The following is a 12,364-nucleotide window of genomic DNA, read 5'->3' as shown; positions in this document are numbered from 1 at the left end:
TGTAATACCATATCTGCTTGGCTGGCAGCTTAAATCAGTTACTTTACTTTAATCCCCATTCTAAGCCAGTTGCCTTATAGGTTACTTAGCAAATGGTCAGAGCAGCACCCTTAAATATAATGTATGCAGCATCCAAAATCCAGAAATGCCTACCAACACCAGTGGGTCATGAATGTGCAGCCAACTGTGTTTCATTGTGAAATGAGTATACTGATAATGTGCTTGTGTATTTCACCAAGGTAGCAGGCACCTATATTTTCACTGGGTTACCTTCCACATTCTAATGCACTTGTATCTTTCTAAGACAACTGGGATAGCAAATACTTCTGGCCAACCAGGTCCACGTGGCATTCTGACATCAACATTGGAAACATCATTGTGATGATCTGTAGTATGGTAAGACAATGAAGATTTTCTTGAGTTTATTACACAGCACTGAAGATTTGACACTACCTGAGGTAAACCAGTATAGGTGTCATACTTCTAGTGGTGGTGAAAACAAACTGGTTGCTCCAGTAAAGAGACAGCACCTGGATAGATAGCTGCAATTGTTGTCATCACCTGATTATGCTTCCAGCAATCTACTATATAGTGGTGGCATTAATTCCCTTCAAGATGTGTTATTGCTTTTGAATGACTCTTTTGGAAGGGAGAGGCAGTTATTTGGCTTCTAGTTGGTTTTTCCTATCATAATGGTCCTTTGAAAGTTAATGAAATTCTTCCAGTTACTAAGTGTATTTTTCCATTCTCCATTCAAAACAGGGGAAATAGCAAGAAAATGAGTTTCTAGACCCAGAGAGCCACAAGGGGATAAAGTTTCATCAAATCTCCATTTATCACCTTACCCTTATAAGCCCCCAGTCATACCTGAGAGACACAGTGGAACACTGTGTCTGCAGAGACTGTGTACTTTGAAGGACTGAGAGCATGAATACTCAAAATCTTTGACTATTTTTCTTTCTTTAAGGTACAAAAACCATGAGAAATAGCTGCAGATTCCTTTGGAAAAGACTAGGTAGAATATTTAAAGTATATACTTGAAGAATGATGTCATGGAACTTTCTCAAGCATATTTGATTTCCAATTTATTTAAGCATTGCTGGGTCTATACTGACTCAGGTCTGGGATTTCGCTCTCCATTGTGGTGGCTTAAATTAGGACTCTATTCTTCACACTCATACAGGTTATATTAAGCAAATAAGGACTTAGTTGTTCATTTGAACAAATAAAGTGAGGGGAGTATATATTATAAAGTTAATTTTAAACATTCCTATCTCTTAAATTGTTAATACTTATGTTATAACAAAAAAAAACTGGCATCTTAATTGCTTCTAAATCTAGGTTTCAGTCAACAGAGCAAGCAGTTACCCTCAGTTTCTCAAACCACACATCAAAAGTACCACCAAAATTTTCTATTGTAGGAATCACTCCATCTGCCATAGCCTTATTCTCAGTAGCTACTTTGCTGTAGATGACATCAAGTTAAAATTTTAAGGTATGGTTTTGTCATCATGTGGCATGGACTAGTAGTATTCTTATTTCCTATTTTAATAGGGACATCACTGCCTTTAATTCTAAGTTAGGTAAAGGATCTAAGATTCCCATCCTTGTAGTTCTGTTGCAAGTAACCTCTTCTTGCTCCAAATACTCTTATCAGTAAAGTCTCTGTGCATGAAACAGAAATTATTTTAGGTATTAAGCGGGAAATAGGGTGTAATTAGATGCTTAGAATGATTGGAAAAGCTGGAGGAATGGCATCTAAGATGAGTCTCTACATATGACTTTCAGAGCAATGCAGAAATGACCCACTGAGAGATGCTGTTTGTTTACTAGATCACCTTTAAAACTACTGGGTTCAACACACCTCCACATTATGATTTAGGGACTAGAAGATAGATAGAAGCAAATCTCCAACAACTCTGCTTATACCTCCTAAACTACCTTTGGACAACCAGAAAACTACAAAACAGTGAATGGAAAATAGCTGCAGAAAAACCTTATGCTTTCATGATTTTATCAGCAAAAATAGACAGTAAGAAGAATAAGAGAAGCTCTGCTTCTGTGTACCTCTATCTTCCAAATTTTATGTATGTAAAATTTAATTTCCACAGAACTGTAGCTGCAAAGAATTCTGAAAAATGTAGATTTCAGATTTCTGGTCTCTGAAGTAGAGTAATGTACTCTGGAAGATGGGTGAAATGACAAGTAAGCTAAGCTCTGGTACCTAATACATACCTTCAGATAGAAATTTGAAACATAATTAAATGATATCTATAGAAAGATAATGTAATGTTAACATAAACAGCTAGGAGTTTGTTTAGAAATGTATGGATGTGTGCCTAATGTCACAGCTCCAAAATATGTGAAACAAATACTAAAAAAATTAGTGGAAGACATAGTTCAACAATAATTGTTGGAGACTTCAGTCTCCACTTTCAGAGATGAATAGAACAACTAGGGAAAAGTCAAAAGGAAACAGAAGACTTGAACAGGTTTATGAGCCAAGGAGATCTGACAGACACCTATAGGACACACTAATGCAAAACAACAGAATATATATTATTCTCAAGTGCACATGGAACATTCTGCAGAAGAGACAATATGATAAAACACAAAACAAATGTATACAAACTTAAAAGGTTTGAAATCATGCAAAGGATGTGAATATTCTCTGACTACAATAGATTTAAATTAGAAACCAATAGCAGAAAGACATTTGGAAAAGTCACAAATTTGTGGAACTTAAACAACACACTGCTACCTGACCCTCTGGTTAAGTATGAAATCACAAAGAAAATTAATTAGAAAATATTTAAAAGTATTTTAAAAGAGTAATTCAAAAGGAAATGAAGACACAACATAGCAAATTTATGGGACGTAGGTAAAATAGTGCTTAGAACAAAATTTGTATCTGCAGACATCTATATTTTTTTTAAAAGATAAGATATAAAATTAAATGAACTAACCTCTCATTTAAGACACTGGAAAAAAACGAGTAAGCTAAACTTAAAGCAAGAAGTAAAGGAAATACCAAAAATTAGAACATAAATTAGTGATATAAAATATAGAAAAATAAAAGAGAAAATCAACAAACCCAAAAGTTAGTTGTTTAGAAAGATCAACAAAATTGACAAATCTTTAGCTAAACTGACCAAGAAAAAGAAAGGGAACATTAAAATTATTAAATCAGGAATTAAAGAGCAGACATTACAACCTACTTTACAGAAATTTAAAAGATTATTGAAAAATACTATGAAGAATTATATACCAACAAAGTAGACACATTAAATGGAATGGGCAAATTGATAAAAATGCATACAGTACCAAAATAGACTCAAGAAAAATAATTTGAATAAGCACATAATAAATAAACAGATTGAATTAATAATATTATATTAAAACTTCCCACAAAGAAAGCCCAGGCTCAGATAACGTCTCTGGTAAATTTAATGAATCATTTGAAGATTCATTAAACCCTTCATAAATGCTTCAAGATGTGGAAGACAAAGGAACACTTTTCAACTCATTTTATGCAGTCAATATTAACCTGAAACAAAAACTACTCAAAAACAGCACACACATGGCCGGGTGTAGTGGCTCATGCCTGTAATCCCAGCACTTTGGGAGGCCAAGGTGGGTGGATCACTTGTGGTCAGGAGTTTGAGACCAGCCTGGCCAACGTGGTGAAACCGTGTCTGTAATAAAAATACAAAAATTAGCTGGGTATGGTGGTGCATGCCTGTAATCCCAGCCACTCAGGAGGCTGAGGCAGGAGAATTGCTTGAACCAGGGAGGCAGAGGTTGCAGTGAGCAGAGATCGAGCCACTGCAAGACTGGGTGACAGAGTGAGACTCCATCAGCAAAAAAAAAAAAAAAAAATTAGCACACACACACAAACCCCTAAACTATCGACCAGTATCTCCTACGAATATACATGCAAAAATCTTCCAATAAAATACTAGTAAAGCAAACCCAGCAATATTTTATAAGATTTCACACTATGACAAAGGTGGATTTAATTAACATCTAAAAATCATATAATGCAATATACCTTAACAATAGAACAAAAGACAAAAAATGCATCTTCTCAATAGATGCAGAAAAAATAGCAATGGACAAAACTTAAAATGCTTTTGTGATAGAAACGGTCAACAAGCTAGGAATGGGGGCGGGGGGGAATCTTCTTCACTTGATAAAGAGCCTGTACAAAAAGCCCAGAGCTAACATCATTCTTGAAGATAAAAGACTGAGTGCTTTTCTCCTAAGATCAGGAACAAGACAAGAACGTCCACTCTAGTCAACTTTGTGCTGAAGGTTCTAACCAAGCAATCTGACAAGAAAATGAATTTAAAGGCATTCCTATTTGAAAGGAAGCAGTAACTATCTGTATTTGCAGATAACATGATCTGGTATATAGAAAATCCTAAGGAATTCTCTAAAAATTTATTAGAACTAATAAGTTCAGAAAGGTTGCAGTATAAAAGATCAATATTCAAAAGCTTATTGCATTTTATAACTTCTCAGTGAACAATCAAGCCAGAAATTAACAAAAAATATTTATAGTAGCATCAAAAAGAATAAAATACGTAGAAATAAATTTAACAAAGGCATGCAAAACTTAAAATTTAAATTTGGCCAATAAATTACTGATGTAAAATGAGAGTTCTTTGAAAACATCTAGATTCAGTTGCCTGCAGAAAGGCAGGCGGGGCCTTAATAATAAAATATGTAAAATTCCACTTTTAGACATTTAATCTTGCAGACTATTGGAACTATACACTCTGAATTTCTGCAAACACAAAAACTATGCCTTCATAGTGAGAACACATTAACTCAGTTGAATTCAACCCACTGAATTTTATTTAAAACAATATTTTTAAAAAACCACTGAATAGTAGATGTCTAATTTGACTAATTTTTTTTACTCCCAAGTAAGTTGTTTTTTCCCCTGGATGATATAATGCCAAATTATAACATCTAGCTGTAGGCAAGTTTTGACTAAAAGAGATAGATTTTATTCATTGTTTCTAGCTCATTTCTCTTAGCCATAGCCTAATTGCTTTTAAACTTATAGGATACTATAATGCAAATAATAGTTCAACAAAAAGCTTTTGTTAAGGAAATCATAGTGTAGGTGCAATAAAAACGGTTACATCAAATCCTAGCTTAAAATTATTCTAACTGCATGAGTCAACTAAAATGAGTTTTAGCATCTAAAAATTTTACAGCACATTCAAGTCTCTTTCCTCTATTACGCAGAAAATAAATTATAGGGAAAACCACTAAAAATAAAACCTATTCCCTTAACCTAGCTAATTATGAAAAGTGACTTACTATGGGACATTTAGTTGTACCCAAAATGAGTAAGAACATGGAGCATGGAGGTGCAACTTAACAAGGAAAGCAGAAGAGGGCTATAATAGCTGATACTACAATGTATCAAGGAAAATAATTCGAAAATGATTGATGATAAAGCTTTCAAAATAGACAAATGGTCCCATATATGCCATTACCCATAAGAGCAACTATTTCCACTTCTGACAGCTTAGAGATACAGGCAGGAGTTGATAGGAGCCATCAGCAATTACTTGTTTGATTCTGTTGTACCTGCATCATTGAGCCAATAAAAGAAACCGAAGGTAGTTACAGGTAGAAATCAATTTTTCTGCTGTTTCATTTCAAGCGTGTTATTGGCTAAGGTGTCAGTATTGCACTGCAGCTAGATTTTTCACTGTATTTAGTAGATTCTGTAATTAAAATTAGACTTTTTATAATTAAATATCTTAATTTTATTATGTATTCTGAAATACTAGAGTTTGTTATGAATCTTTCCCCCTATTGCTGAGATTTCTGTGAAACTCACAATTTGCTATTGGGGAAATGACCTCGCCCTCCCACAGTTTAGCTATTTAGAGCTACTGAAAACTAAACAGATACCTAAAATTTATAGATAATTTATATCCATGAAATATCCTTATTTGACCATGAGAGAATTACTTTCTATACTGTTTAACATTTGCCATAATTCCTTATATGTTTAAATATTTTCTTGGTTATCATATTATATCTTTCAAAATTTGTGGGCAGGAATTATTGGTTCTCTTCTCCTATGTCCCACAAGTGCACCTAACATCACATACAGTCATAGATTACTGAAGATGAACAGGATTATCTCATCCAATCCCCTCACACCATAAATGAGTAGACTGAGGTCTAGAGGTTTGGATAACTTTCTCAAAGTCACAGAGTTAATTAACAACACATTTAGTGTGAAAACCTACTCCCGTACTCTCTCTACTGTGCTGCACATACTCTGAAGCTAGAGTCATCCCCATGTATTCAGTGATGATCCCTTTGTGTGAGCACACAGTGATTATGATGATGTTAATATTGTGCTGCTGCTCCTTGTAAAGACTGCTGTTCCTTGTTCTGTAACAAGAACTTGCAATTCAGCCACATTTTTGATAGAGGTGATATGTTACCAACCATCTAAATATATTCTTTATTTACTCCCCAGCATTTATGGTCAAGGACTAAAGTAGACACTTGCCTACAGTAGCACTGTAAGAACCAACTACAAAATCTAGAAAGACGAGTCAATTTCAGCAAGAGTTTTAGAATGTGGGAGAAAAGGTCTGTTTTGGTATGCAATTTGCGTACCTCTTACCAACCTACATACTAACACTAAATGAAAGCAGATATATATCTTTTCATTAATTTTTTTTTTTCTTGGAGACAGAGTCTCGCTCTGTCACACAGGCTGGAGTGCAGTGGCGCGATCTCAGCTCACTGCAAGCTCCACCTCCCAGGTTCATGCCATTCTCCTGCCTCAGCCTCCTGAGTAGCTGGGACTACAGGTGCCTGCCACCACGCCCGGCTAATTTTTTTGTATTTTTTTTTAGTAGACACGGGGTTTCACTGTGTTCGCCAGGATGGTCTGGATCTCCTGACCTCGTGATCCTCCTGCCTTGGCCTCCCAAAGTGCTGGGATTACAGGCATGAGCCACCGTGCCCGGCCCTTTTCATTAAATTGTTAAGGCAGAATTTCATGTAACATAAAATCCCCTAAGACAGATTTTGTTTTATTTTTTGTTTTATTCCATTTCTTTTTTTTTTTTTAAGACAAAAGAGAATTCTTATTCCCTCTGAGGGCCAAGTAACACTTATTCAAATGACTCTTATAGAGCTATAATCATAAACACTGAATACCAGAGTTAAAGTGTTTAGAACCATATATTAGGTGTTGACTGCCAGAATGACAGCATGAGAAGCTTCACTGACCCACCTTTATTGAAACTGGTGAAATCAATTTTAAAACGTAACCATTTAAAGCCTCTGGAAATGGTTGTAAGGATAAATAGCATATGGAGAAACAGCAATTAAAGAAAATCTATTTTAAAAGGTGAGCATCTGTGGTATCTGAAGCAAGACTGTTCCCTTACTACCCCCTCCCAGCTCAGCAAGGTAAAGACTTCACTCTAGATTGCTGCAGCCAAAAGCACAGGGCTCCCTCTCCCCTGTGGGGAGATGTATATATCATGTGTATATACATCAAATCATGTGTATATATATGTATGTATATACACACACACACACACACACACACACACATATATATCCTGGAAGGAGTAGGACATCAGCATTTCTCATGCTGCCCTCAGCTACCCGTTGCTGAGGCTAAGTCCTGGGTGTCATTGAGAAGCTGCCTCAGAGCCTCCACTCATAGAATGGAAGCTTTACATAGGGCATGGTGATCTGAGAAGCCTGAGGCCCTGATCACCTTTGCCCTTGCTCATGCCAGGAGAGGTAAAGGAAAGGACCTCTGGCTGCCCCCTAACCCCACTCCAGAAGCACTCACTTCCTAAGGAAAGGTAGACACTTGGAGAAAAGCTTGCTATTGCCCCTCTTCCAGCTCTAGATCCCTGGTTTACAGATTTCGCCTGGAGGGAAAAGTGGGTCATGAAACAGATAGTTCCTAATTTATTCTCAAAGAAATTGATTTCATTTGTGACAGAGCACAGAGAAAGTCAAGCTTAAGGGCACTCTCAAAAATAGTGCAGGTTGTAGTAAAAGCATATTAGGAAGAGATTCAAGATACAAGCTAAAATGTAGGCTAGCTAGTTTGCAAGAGAGAACAGCTATAGACAACTAGATAAAAGAAAATGACAGATATGCAAATTACCCTGATTTCATCATTATGTATTATATGTATTGCAACATTACTATATACACCATAAATATGTGCAATCATTATGTGTTAAAATTTTTTTAAAAAGCCGGTATCTACAGAACACACAAGAGCAACAGCAAATATTATTTTCAAGTTCACATAAAACATTGTCTAGAATAGACCACATGCTAGGCCATAAATTAAGGCTCAATATATTTCAAAGGATGCAAATAATATAAAGTATGTTCTTCTACTGCTATGGAATGGAGTTATAAATCAATAGCAGGAGGAAATTTGAGAACCTCATAAATATGTGCAAATTAAACAACATGCTCCTAAATAACCAATAAGTCAAAAGGGAACTCAAACCTTAAACTATAAAAATCCTAGAAGAAAACCAGGAAATACCATTCTGAACACTGGCCTTGGCAAGTAATTTGTGACTTAGTCACAAAAAGCAATTGCGAAAACAAAAATTGACAACTGGGGCCTAATTAAGCTAAAGAGCCTCTGCAAAGCAAAAGATGCTGTCAACATAGTAAGCAGACAACCTACAGATTGGGAGAAAATATTCACAAACTATGTATCCAACAAAAGTCTAATAGCCAAAAGCTCTAGTAAGTTAAACAAATCAACAAGGAAAAAACAAGTAACCCCATTAAACAATGGACAAAGTACATGAACAGACACTTATCAAAAGACACAAATGCAGCCAACAAGCATATGAAATAAATGCTCATCATCACTAATCATTTGAGAAATGCAAATCAGAAATGCAAATCAAAACCACAATGAAATATCCTCTCACACCAGTCAGGATGGCCTTGTTAAAAATTCTAAAAATAACAGATGCTGGGAAGGCTACAAAGAAAGGGGAACACTTATATACAGTTGGTAGCAATGTAAATTAGTACTACCACTGTGGGGAGCAGTTTGGAGATTGCTCAAAGTACTTAAAGTAGAACTACCATTCAACCCATAAATCCCATTACAGGGTATCTACCCAAAGGAAAACAAATCATTCTACAAAAAAGATAATGCACTTGGTATGTTCATTGCAGTGCTAGTTACAATAACAATACATGGAATCAACCTACATGATGAAACCCCATCTCTACTAAAATGAATCTCTACCCATGAATGGTGGATTAGATTAAGAAAATGTGGTATGTATACACCATGGACTATTATACAGCCATAAAAAAAGAGAAATCATGTTTTTTGCAGCAACATGGATGCAGTTGGAGACCATTATGCTAAGCAAATTAATGCAGGAACAGAAAATCAAATACCACGTGCTCTCACTTCTAAGTGGGAGCTAAGCATTTAGTACACATAAAGATAGACACAACTGACAATGGGGACTACCAGAGTGGAGAGAGAAGGAGGGGATTGTGGGCTGAAAAACTACCTGTTTGGTACTATGCTCTCTCTCTGAATAATGGGATTATCCATACCCCAAACCTCAGCATCCTGTAATATACCCATATAACAAACCTGCATACACACCCACTGAATCTAAAATAAAAGTTGAAATGACTTTAAAAAAACAGACAAAAACAAAAGGGAACTCAGAAAATACTATGAGATGAATTAAAACAAAGATAATTAAAACAAAGATACAACATTTAAAAACGTATGGTATGCAGCTAACGCACTGCTTAGAGGAAAATGTAAAGCTGAAGATGCCTATATTAAAAAAGAAGAAAGAGCCAAACAAATAACTTAACCTTCTGCTTTAAGACATTGGAAAAAGAAGAGCCATCTAAACCTAAACCAAGTAGAAGAAAGGAAATAAGAAAAGTTAGAGCAGAAATTAATGAATTAGAGAATAAAAAACAATAGATAAAATAAATTAAACCAAAAGTTGGTTTTCTAAAAAGATCAATAAAATTGACAAATCTTTAGCTAAATGACCGATGAAAAAGACGACTCAAATTAGGGGACATTAATTCTGAACCTACATAAATAAGAAGGGTTATAAATGAATACTATAACTGTATGTCAACCAGTTAGATAACCTAGATAACTTAGAAAGACACATACTAGCAAAACTGACTTGGGAAGAAATAGACAACCTGAATGGAGATATATTATGGAAAGATATTAAAGTAGTAATAAAAAAAGTATGCTCAAAGAAAAGCTCAGGATCAGGTAGCTTCAAGCTGAATTCCACCAGGCTTTTTTTTTTAAAGTAGTACCAATTGTTCACAAACTCTTCCCTAAAATAGAAGAAGGGGAAATACTTTCCACTCCTTCTATGAGGCCAGTATTACCCTGGTAACCAAACTAGGCAAAGACATCACAAGAAAACTGGAGACCAATATCTCTTATGACCAAAGATGCAAAAATCTTCTACAAAATACTAGTTAACTGAATCCAGCAATATATAAAAAATAATTTTACATCATGACCACATAGGACCATTATTCCAGTAATGCAAGATTGGTTTAACAACTGAATATTAATGTAATAACTATATAAATGAATAAAAAGGGAAGAGCATATGATTCAGAAAAAGTATATGATCATAGATTCAGAAAAATCCAATATTTTTCATGATTTTTAAAAAATTCAACAAAGTAGAAATTGAAGGAAACGTCTTTAACTGATAAAGAAGGTCTATGAAAAACCTCTGGCTAACATCATACTTAATTGTGAAAGACTGAATGGTTTCCCTATAATATCAGGAACAAGATAAAGACACCTGCTCTTGACACTTGTATTAAATATTGTACTATAAGGTCTAGCTAGGGAAATTAGGAAAGATAAATGAATATAAAGGCATTCATATTGGATAAGAAGAGGTAAAATTATCTTCGTTCATAGATGACATGAAGTTGTAGATAGAAAATCCTAAGGAATGCACTAAAAACTATTATTACAATTAATAAATGAGTTCAGCAAGGTTATAAAATCAATATACAAAAATTCTCATACATTTGCCATGAATAATCTGAAAATGACATTAAGAGAACAATTCTGTGTATAAGAGCATCCAAAGAATTAAAATACTTAGGGATAAATTTAACAAAGCTGTGAAAAATTCATATTCTGAAAATCACAAAATATGTAGAGAGAATTAAAGATCTAAATAATTGAATAAATATCCCATGTTCATGGATTGGAAGACTTAATATTGTTAAGGGAACAGTCCCCAAACTGATCTGCAAGTTTAATGCAATCAGTATCAAAATGACTTCTTTTAAAAATTAACAAGCTGGGCCAGGTGCGGTGACTCACACCTGTAATCCCAGCACTTTGGGAGGCTGAGGCAGGCGGATCATGAGGTCAAGAGATCGAGACCATCCTGGCCAAAATGGTGAAACCTCGTTAGCTGGGCATGGTAGCACATGCCTGTAGTTCCAGCTACTCAGGAGGCTGAGGCAGAAGAATAGCTTGAACCCGGAAGGCAGAGGTTGCAGTGACCGAGATCATGCCACTGTACTCCAGCCTGGCAACAGAGCAAGACTCCATCTCAAAAAAAAAAAGACAGGCTGACTCTAAAATTTCAAAAATTCCAAATAACTAAAATAATTTTGAATAGAAGTAGGATCGCCAACACTTCCTGATTTCAAAACTCACTAAAAAGCAAAGTTTAGACAGTGTAATGTTGGTATAAGCACTTTGGGAGGCCGAGGCTGGTGGATCACCTGTGGTCAGGAGTTTGAGACCAACCTGACCAACATGATGAAACCTCATCTCTACTAAAAAAGAAAAAAAAAGCCAGGCATATTGGCAGGTACCTGTAATCCCAGCTACTCAGGAGGCTGAGGCAGGAGAATTGCTTGAACCTCGGCGAAGGTTGCAGTGAGCCAAGATCGCACCACTCCACTCCAGCCTGGGCGACAGAGAAAGCCTCCTCCTCAAAAACAAACAAACAAAAAACAACCAACAAAACAAAGATAATGGCTATTATAGATCAATGGAATATAATTGAGAATACAGAAATAAATCTATTCATATATGGCTGATTTTTAGCAAGTGTGCCAAAACCATCCAAAGTGGAAAGAATAGTCTTTTTGACAAATGATGCTGGAACAACTGGATAGCCACTTGCAAAATCAATCAATCAATCAAGTTAGGCCCTTTCCTTACACCATATGCAAAAATTAATTCAAAACGGATCAAGAGAGTGAAATGTAAGATGTAAAGCTATAAATTTTTCAGCATAAAATGCAAGAGTAAACCCTT

Source organism: Symphalangus syndactylus, chromosome 11 (assembly GCF_028878055.3).
Source record: "Symphalangus syndactylus isolate Jambi chromosome 11, NHGRI_mSymSyn1-v2.1_pri, whole genome shotgun sequence".
Classification (NCBI taxonomy): domain Eukaryota; kingdom Metazoa; phylum Chordata; class Mammalia; order Primates; family Hylobatidae; genus Symphalangus; species Symphalangus syndactylus.
The sequence above is the reverse complement of the archived record's forward strand: the minus strand, read 5'-3'. Positions refer to the sequence as shown.